Here is a 10,162-nt window from a genome sequence, read left to right as displayed (position 1 = left end):
CAACAATCTTTTCCTCTAATCTACTTTATGTATTTCCCATAGTATCTGATGGCTCTTTCTTCCAGTTCAGGTGTATGGGACATCCACAGCTCTGTCTCCTCTTGGCCTCACATGCAGTTTCCTGTGTCTAATGGGTCTATTCTCACCTGGTCTCACCTGCAGTTTCTTTCTTCTGCATATTTTCCTTCTACATTTCTTTTGCACATATTCCTCTATACTGTTTTAAAATGTTAAGCTGCATGCTGCACATTAAAGGACAGATGAGGCCGGAGAAGCTAAAAGTATTTCCACCTCTCAGAAAGCACTTGCCTTTTACACTGTTGTAAGCAGCTATGTTGAGTGACTCTCTTCTTCACAGAACTAGGCTTAAGTAGCCCCAGGTCCATACTGGCTTGAATGCAAGGTTGGTCTCATCCTTCCAACCAGGGCTTAGGACACCATCAACACAGCCAAACTCTACCTTTTGCTTTGACTTCTCTCTCACTTCCCAGAATTATAAACCAGCATGGAAGCTGCACAGGGAAATCTGAGACCTGCAGCCAGAAGCTACTTCTCTGAGACTGGATTTCTCAGAAAGGGGAGTGCAAGTGTGAACTGAGTGAGGGCCCATGCAGCCTACAGAGAGGGCCCTGGAAACCTCTCCAGGGTTTAGAATCCCTCCCAATCCAAACAGGCTCAAATTTGTGTGACACCCCCTACACACACACACACACAAAACCATGCTTTACTCAAGGGGGTCAGCGCACAGCAAGACAGTTCAGCTAACTTAAGGAACCTACTGACAACCTGCTATAGTGGTTCACACCTTTAATCTCAGCACTTAAGAGAAGGCACGTGGATCTCTTTGAGTATAAGAGAAGTCTGGTCTACATGANTTTCAGCACAGTCAGACCTAGAGTGAGACCCTGTCCTTGAAAAGAGAATGTATTGAAGCTCTACTGTATACAACATGGAGTCAAAATATCCTTCAAGAGTGACTTTCACAGGTTGAAAGACTAGGGAATTGCACTTAAAATAACTGATGTTGGCTACATGTAACATGTGTCATAGCTTCTACTGATACTCAAAATATTATAGTACAGTGCCACCTCTTGAGTAGGAGGATGAATTTGATCAGACGTGAAATTTCTATTGCCTATGTGCTTATTTATTCAATACGGGAAAGGGTTTGCCCAGCAGAAATGCCCAACATTGAACTCTGGGAGAGCTCAGTAGCAGAGCTGTTGCCTAGCAAGTAGTAAATCTGGGTTCTAACCTCAGCATTGTGTGGCATAACAAAATATATATAGAGAAGTAAGGTCCAGTGTTAGTCTTTTGATTCTCTTGTGCCTTCAGGAGACACTATTAAGTGGAAGAATCTGGCTATCAAAATGGATCAGTGAGTAAAGGAGCTTGCTTTCAAGTCTGACAATGTGAGTTCAGTGTTCTAAACTCACATAATGGAAGGAACGATGTAACTACTGTAAGTTGTCTTCTGACCTCCACATACATGGCATGGTGAACACTCATGTGCATACACACAAACACAATAAATAATCAACCAACCTGAACAGTGCTGGCACCATGGTGTCCGTGTTCTCCTCTACCAGAGACCTCAAGCTCCACTTGCCAGGCCTCTCTACTGAGGTCAGGATTGCATCAAGTGCAAAGCAGCTCCAGAAAGTTCATACTCTTGAGCCTTGTACTTTTGAGGGCATTAGGAAAGCAGGGTATCTTCTGTCAAGCAGTGCTGTCTCCGAGTACTCCAAGCCAACCTATGGAGCAAGCACAGAATACCCAGTCCAACATACAAAGTAACCCATAGTCTAAAATATCTTGAAAAACCTTTATATTTCATATCAATTTCCAGCTTTAAGTTTTCAGATTAAGATTATCCTATCATCAGATTCATGCCTAAGTATCCTCAAAGTACAGGAAATGCCAAAGTATGAAACACTTCTGGTCCAAACTATTTTGGATATGCAATACTCACCTGTTGTTATTCTCAAGCTGTTACACACAAGTTTTCTTGGGTGAAAGCACAAAAATGCCTGTCTCTCTCACATATATTTCTCTCACATACATACAACCATTTAAAAGAAACAGAATGCAGAATGGGGCATGCTGGTGAGGATCTGTTGCCTGTCACTTGGAAGGCTGAGGCACATGTATGCATGTGTGTACACATATTTCATACAAAAAATGAAATAATAAAGTAATGAAATGTAGTAGATAATAATTCTGATGATTAACAATGCATCTGGTTATTATTGCATGCTTGGAGATAATTTCAAACACACCCACACACATATGTGTGTGTGTGTGTGTGTGTATGTGTGTGTATATGTATATGTATATGTATATGTATATGTATATGTATATGTATATGTATATGTATATGTATATGTATATGTATATGTGTATATGTATAGCAGTGACAAGGAATCCAGTAGAAATGTTTTCCTTATGCAAAAATGAAGGTAGAGGGCTACAGAAAGTTACTCCCACCATGACCAGGAGACATTAGATGAATGGATCTCATTCACTACTGGAACACATGGTTTGAGTCTACAATGTTTCCTAGAGGCTCTTGTATAGTGCACTTGCGCCCTAGTTAGTGGTGCTATTTAGCAAGGCTTGTGGAAACTTTATAAAGAACAGCTTTCCTGATAAAAGTGGATAATTAGGAGTGGCCTTTAGGTTCCAGATTTGATTCCAGCCATTCTGGTTTTCCTGGTCAGTCATGACATGAGCAATCACTCTCACATACAACACTGCCATCCAGTGAGCACCTCCACCATGCCTGCTGTGCTATGATACACTGCAGATCTCTGAACATGAGTCAAAATAAACCTTTGCTCCATTTTTTTCTGCCAGATGTTGAGTCACAGGAGCAAGAAAAAAACTAAGGGTCTGGCAAGAAGTTTCGGTGGGCTTTCTGGCTACATTTGTGTCAACTTGAGACAAGCTAAAAGTCTTCTGAGATCAGGGAATCTCAACTGAGAGAATGCCTCAATGAGATTGGGCTAAAGGCAAACTTGCAAGGTATTTTCTTAATTAGTGATTGATGTGGTTGCCCAGTCCATTGTACGTGGTGCCACTCCTGAGCTGATGGACCTAGGGTCTATAATAAAACAGGCTGAGTTTGGCTGGTGACATGGCTCCATGGGTAGGAGGACTTCCACAGGTCCTAGGTTCAGACCCCAGCAACCATATAGTGGCTCATAACTATCTGTAATGGGATTTGATTCCTTCTTCTCATGTGCATTAAGGAAGAACATTCACACACATAAAATATATAAATAAAACTTTAAAAAGAAAAGAGGATGAAAAAAGCAATGGGCTCTGTATCCACTACTACCTCCAGATTCTTTTCCAGTTTGAGTTCCTGCCTTGGTTTCCCTCAATGGACTGTGACTCAGGATATGTGATAGTGGTACTTTTCTCCCCATCTTGCTTTTGGTCGTGGTGCTTCATCACAGTATAGAGACCCTAACTAAAGCAGTGGGCAAATGTGCTTGCTGGCAGGCCTAATGACAAAATCTCAGTTTCAAGGGCATACATACCTAAAGGAGAGCATCGACTGCTACAGCTGTCCTTAGACCTTCACACATGTGCTGTGATACACAAAGGCCTACAGACTCCCATAATAACTAGAGAAGCAATAAACTAATCCAAGTTATCTGTTACTCTGCCTTACTTGCACAGAGGAACCTGGCATAACTGTCTCCTGAGAGTCTTCATTCAGCAGCTGACGGAAACAGATGCAGAGACCACAGCCAAACATCAGGCAGAGTTCAAGGAGTCTTGTGTAAGTCAGAGGTAGGACTGAGCAAGCTGGAGATGCCAAGTATACCACAAGAACACCAACCTGGATCCATCAGGACTAACAGAGACTGAACCATCAACCAAAGAGCATATACAGGCTGGACCTAGCCCCCTCCCCACATTTGTAGCAAATGTGAGCTTGGACTTCATGTGGGTTCCCTAACAATTGGAACAGGGCTGTCTCTGACTGTGTTGCCTGCCATTGCATCCCTTCCCTCTAGCTAGACTGCCTGATCAGACCTCGATGAGGAGGATCTACTCAGCACTGCCTGGACCTGATGTTCCAGAGCAGGCTGATATCCCAGGGAGGCTTTGCCTTATCTGAGGAGAAGAGGAGGTTATAATGGTGGGAGGGATTTGTGAGGGTGGGATGGGAAGAGAGGAGAAAGGGGGCCTGAGACCAAGATGTAAAGTAATTAAATATATAAATATATAAATAAAAAGTTAACTGAATGAAAAATACTGACGAGATGGTTCAAGTGCCAAGTGAACTTGTTTTTCCAGAGGTTCCAGCCCCTACGCTGGGTGGTACCAAACCACCTGTACCTTCAGATCCAACTGAGTTCTCTTTTGACCTCTATGGATACATGTACACACACATGTGTGCTCAAACACACACACACACACAGACACACACTCAAAGAAAACCATTTCTGAGACTGGAAAGACTTGAAGTTTAAGAACGCTGGTTACTCTTCCACAGGACCCAGGTTCTATTTCCCAGAACTCACATGGCAGTTCACACTTGTGTAACCCCAGTTCCAGAGATTCTGACTCCTTATAAATATATACATGCAGGCAAAACACCAAAGGGCATTAAATAAATTTTAAAAATATGTAGATTCTGGGGACTCTTATGTTAGGTAACTCTCCTAAGAGATGCCTAGGAATGAAAAATTTGGAACCTTTCAATTGACTGCCTTTTCAGACAGGGTCTTGATGTGGATGCTAAGAGGGCCTCAAACTGTCATCCTGTACAAGCCTCATGAGTGCTGGATTATAGGTGTGCACACTATCACCCTCATGATAAATTTAACAGATAAAGCAGTGCATACTTCATTTGCTCAGTCTATCGCTGTCAAATATTGTTCCCAGTACTTTGCTCTCATAAACAAGAATCACGTAAATTCTAATGGGTATCTTTCTTCATACACTGATTTTTGGGAATGACAAAGTGAGCCTGTATCCTTCTTAAAAAGCACAGATTTTAGCAAACAGGCAACTGTGGTGTCACTATTGCTCTAAGAAAACCACCTGAGAATCACAGAGAACACTAACAGATACCCAAGCTAAGCTAGATATTTTAAAAGGGTCCATAAAGAGACTCTAATAACTGGGCTAGAGAAAAGGCTGGCCTTTGTGTCCAAGATCTATAGCTGTTAGAATAACTTTTTGCCATTTATCATGACAGAACTAGTGTCCTGAGTCTCAAGAATGCTTTCTGGATTAGGTGCAGTGGGAAAGACTGTAAATTGTAAGTCTCAGACAGGAATATTACACTTTCAAGCTCAGCCATGACTACATAGCAGGTTTTGGAGGTGACACAAGGAGACTTTGTCTTTAAAGTGAAATGAATAAATAAATTTAGAAGAGCTGGGACCATCAATGACACCTGTAGTAAGCACAGTAAAACAAATGCCTTTAAGACATTTGAAAACAGTTTAGTCAAGGACTCCCACTGCACACAACTATGGCTGAAACTGTTTACCAGAACCCAGTTTCATCACTCACTCAAGATAACAAGACATATTCCTAGAATCCCATGACACCCACTGGACAGTGCATAAGCAGAGACCAAGATATGCTCTGCTTTGCATATCTGGAGGGATGCCCCTTGATCTGCCCTGACACTGGAGAATCTCCCTCAGGATCCTGACCCTTAAGTCAAAGACTACTATAGTCTGGACCTGACCTTCAGCTAAGATAAATGATATAGGCAAGTAGCCTTGGAGAGATGGGCTTAGAGCTGTAGTTAAGAATTTAGGGTGTAAACCTTGGGTAAAGACCCTCAGCATAATAAAATAAACTTTTACTAGCTACACTAGCAATCCACATCTACCTTCTGNCTAGCAACACCAACTAAACCTACTCTTTCTTTTTACCATTGAAAAGTAAACTTTAAAGGAAGTCATAAAAACTATTTAGTAGCAGAAATAGAACTAAATCCCACGCCACCATAACAAAGTGTGAATAATAATTTCGGAGTAAATTCTAGGCCACCCAGAGTCACACTCTTGCTCAGGAAAAAAAAAATCCTAAGATCTCACTACAGCCGTTACTGCAGATATCGAAGGCCCACTTGTGCCCTCCCGCGACCCCATCTCCCTTGCGTCCTCCCTATGCCAGCTCGCCTCACTATACTTAATTATTTCTGACCTGCAGCCCTTGTGTTCCAGCAAGAGACAGTTGCAAACTAACCACGAAGAACAGCCGCCACTCTTCAAAGCGCGGGCCCCTATCAGCTCCGGAGGTAACCTCAAGGCGCATGTGCTGCCAGAGACTGACACACATCGATGGCGTCATGTCAATGGCGTCAGTAAGGCGCCATATCCAAAATCAGGTCGCAATTCATTGATGCTGGGTGGAGCAAATCGGTGTACTGTGTGTACCTTGTTTCTTAGGCATATTGGATTTTCCCAAAGGAGATGTAAACAAGAAAGTTGCTGAACAAAGGAAAGAAAGGGGGAGGGGGACAAAAAAAACAAGCAAGCCTTGAAAAAGACAGATGCCATCAGGGTACTCCAGAAACTATCCAATAATGAAGGATAAATGGGATGAGAGATTCGGAATGGGCCCAGATGAGAGTATAGAGCGATGGGAACTGGAAGCTGATCTGTGAAATGGATCAGAGATACCTGTCTCAACATAGTCCCAAGACAACTTCCACAGGACTTTTGGGATAGCATTTGAAATGTAAATGAAGAAAATACCTAATTTTTAAAATTTATATAAAAAATAACTAAAAAAAAAAAAAAAAAAAAAAAAAAAAAAAAAAAAAAAAAAAAAAAAAAAAAAAAAAAGAAGAAGAAGAAGAAGAAGAAGAAGTACACAAGAGAAATCAAGGATCAGAGTGTGTAGGGAATGACAGCCTATGCCCACCTGGACCAGGCCTTGATGCTGCTTCTCTGTCCTTCTCACTACCATCCCATTTCATAAATGGATGTTACAAATTCTATTTCGATGTTTCAGCTATGCTTTGTCAGTTGGGAAGAGCCTTCACCTCTGGCTCCTAAAGACAACATATTCTTGAAATCTAAATTTTAAAAGGCCACTTCATCTTTAACTTTACTTCCCCATAAATGAGAAAACACGTATATATTTAAAAAGAAAAACAAATTGTCCTGATATCAATGATGGTTCGTTCAGCCATCTGTGCTTTTAAACTACCGCAAAGATTGTGTTCTGTATNTGGATTCCCTTATTTTATCACAGAGAAGGCATCGGTCCACTATTGATACATTACCCTAAAGTTGGCAGTTAGCCTCAGACTTGTCCTTACTGTCTGGATAGTGAAAAAAGAACCCAGCAAATGGCCCAGGGAAGAGACTGGGCCTCAGGAAAGAGGGCTGCAGCAGATGAAGGCCAATTGAGGTACCTGTTGCCCAGTGAGGTACCTGCTCCTACCCAAGAGGAAGGAAAACTAGAGTGTTTTCAGGACAGTATGCAACTGTGAAGTGTTTTAGCCCAGTCTTCCCTAGAATTTCACGTAACTTTCTTGACATTGCTGTGTCTGTTGCTGAAAGTGAGTAGTTCCCAAGATAAATTTCAAGCTGCTATAAATCAAGGCATGGAAGCTGAGGCTCAGAACTACCAGGTGGGCTGCTACTGAAAGGAGAGGTTAGGAGGCAGAGCACTGCCCTGACCCCAGGGCCCCTCTTTAAAAGCTGGTGTTTTTCTAACAGGACGTATTTCTCTNCAAGCACAACTGAGAACTAATAAAGGACCTCACATATCAAAAAAAAAAAAAAGTGAATCTGTTGCCCATAGCAACAGGTTATCTTTCTTTTAGGTTTCTAGAAAAGAGGAAATTATATCCTCCCCCCATTTTTTATCTTGAAACTATATTTTTTTTACTTATTTACATTGCAAATATTGCCCCACTTTGCAGTCCCTCTTCCAACCATTCTTCACCCTATTCCCTTCCCTTTGCCTATGAGGGGGTACTTTGCCACTCACCTACTCACCCACCAATTCCTAACTATCTCACATCTACATCCCTCTTCCCTGGGACATCAAGTCTCTGCAGGATTGGGTGCATCCTCTTCCACTGAGGCCAGACAAGGCAGTTCTCTGCTACATATGTGTCTGGAGCCATGGAACAGCCATGTATGCTCTTTGGTTGGTGGNTTATCTTCTGGGAGCTCTGAGGGTTATATGTGTTAGTTGATACTGTTAGTCTTCCTATGAGACTGCCATTCCCTTCAGCTCCTTAAATCCTTCCCCTAACTCTTCCACAGGGGTCTCTGANTTCAGTTTAATGGTTGGTTGTAAGCATCTGTCTCAGTCAAATGCTGGTAGGAGCTCTCAGAGGGCAGTCATGCTAGGCTCCTGTCTGTAAGTACAACATGGCNTCAGTAACAGTGTCAGGGTTTGGTAACGGCCAATGGGATAGATCCNAAGTTGGNCCAGTCTCANTGGANNTTCTTTCTTTCAATCTCTGCTCCATTTTTGTTCCTGCATTTCTTTTAGACAGGAACAATTCTGGGTTCAAAATTTGAAGGTAGGATCTCTCCACTTGGGGGCATTGTCTATGGACTAGAGGTGGTCCCTTCAGGTTCCATCTCCCACCAAGACTGAGCAAGCAGGGAAGCCTTTCTGTCCACAAGCACCGAACCTGGATCAAAGCAAAGCCGAGATAGACCTGAAGGAGCTGAGCAAGTCAGTCCTACAGCAGTCAGCCCCTGTCCCCCTCATCGCTCCCAAGCAGCAGGTTAAAAGCCAGTTCCACCTCAGCCTGGATAATACCATAAAGTTTGAAAGCACAGCTACGCATGAGATCTTAGAGGATGTTTGCACAGCCGTAGAGCACAGTGATTCCAAGGGTTCTGAAAAGTCAGAGAGCAGTGACAGCGAGTACTCCAGCAATGAGGAACTGAAGCCCAAGAATGAGCCGGAGAACCCTGAGGACAAAGAAGGGAGTTTGGTGGACAAAGAGGCCACTGCCATCAATGGGAGCCCAAGCCCACAAACCAAGTGGAGGTAAAGAGGAAGTAGAGTAACTTGCCTGTCAGTGAGAATGTAGACCCCACACCTGCCAAGGACAAGGCCAGTTCTGAGCCTGAGAAGAACTTTGGAGAGAAAGCAAAGCCATTACGTCATCCCACAAAGGACAAACTAACCGGAAAGGATGAAACAGTTTCTCCCACAGTGCACTTGGGCTTGGTTTCGGACTCAGAGAACGAACTTGTCATAGACTTAGGAGAAGATCCTTCTGGGCGGGAGGATCAAAAAACAAAAACAAAACAAAACAAAAAGCCAAAACAAACAAACAAAAAACAAGAAAGACCCCAAGGTGCTGTCGTCTAAGCAAGATGCTGTAGGTAAACTGCCACCTTACACTTAAGCAGGAAAACAGCCTACTCCAGAAACACCTGTACTGAAGCAGAGGCTGCTCTTACTGAAGGAGACTGTCCCAGCCATGCAGCTTGTGTAATGTACCAACAGTTCAGCAGAAGGAGGTCACTCAGAGCCCATCCATGTCTACCATCACGCTGGTGACCAGCACACAGCCATGGTCAGAAGTTTGGGCTTTGCAAGTACCCTGGCATCTGGGATCAATGCGGACCTGCCCATTGCCACTGCCTCAGCAGATGTGGCTGCACATTGCCAAGTGCACTAGCAAAATGATGGACACCATAAATGGGGCGATGACAGAAATCTACAATGACCTCCCCAAGAACACCACTGGGAGCACAATAACTGAGATTTGAAGGCTGAAGATTGAGATTGAGAAGCAGCAGGTGTGGCACCAGCAGGACCTCCCAAAGATGAAGCAGTGCTGAGGTGTGGCAGAGCCTGGAACAGGAGTGGGATCTGCTCATCACTTAGGTGTAGGAGCAGCTGGAGCTGGAGAACCAAGAAGCCATGGTTTCGCAACTGCAAGAAGGAGTCCGTTTCCACCAGCTACTGCGACTATCCCTGTCAGCAGGACCACTGGCCTGAGCACATAAAGTCCTATACCAAGTCTGCTACGTTAGTTATTGCCCTTCAGCAGGAAGCAGATGCCAAGGCAAGCACAGAAACAGGAAATAAGTCATCGCAGGGCAGCTCCTCCAACACACAGTCAGCACCTTCAGAAACAGCCAGGGCCCCCAAACAGAAATGAGTCAGCAGAGAAGAACAAGGACTGTAACTC

The 10,162-nt window shown here is 43.4% G+C and overlaps 1 pseudogene; it reads left to right on the top strand.

Annotated features, from left to right (window-relative positions):
- Window positions 1-1,563: 1,563 nt before the first annotated feature.
- Window positions 1,564-10,155, top strand: LOC110288943 (annotated as a pseudogene).
- Window positions 10,156-10,162: the final 7 nt, after the last annotated feature.

The sequence above is a fragment of the Mus caroli genome, unplaced genomic scaffold (assembly GCF_900094665.2).
Source record: "Mus caroli unplaced genomic scaffold, CAROLI_EIJ_v1.1 scaffold_21293_1, whole genome shotgun sequence".
NCBI lineage: Eukaryota > Metazoa > Chordata > Mammalia > Rodentia > Muridae > Mus > Mus caroli.
The sequence above is the reverse complement of the archived record's forward strand: the minus strand, read 5'-3'. Positions and strand labels throughout refer to the sequence as shown.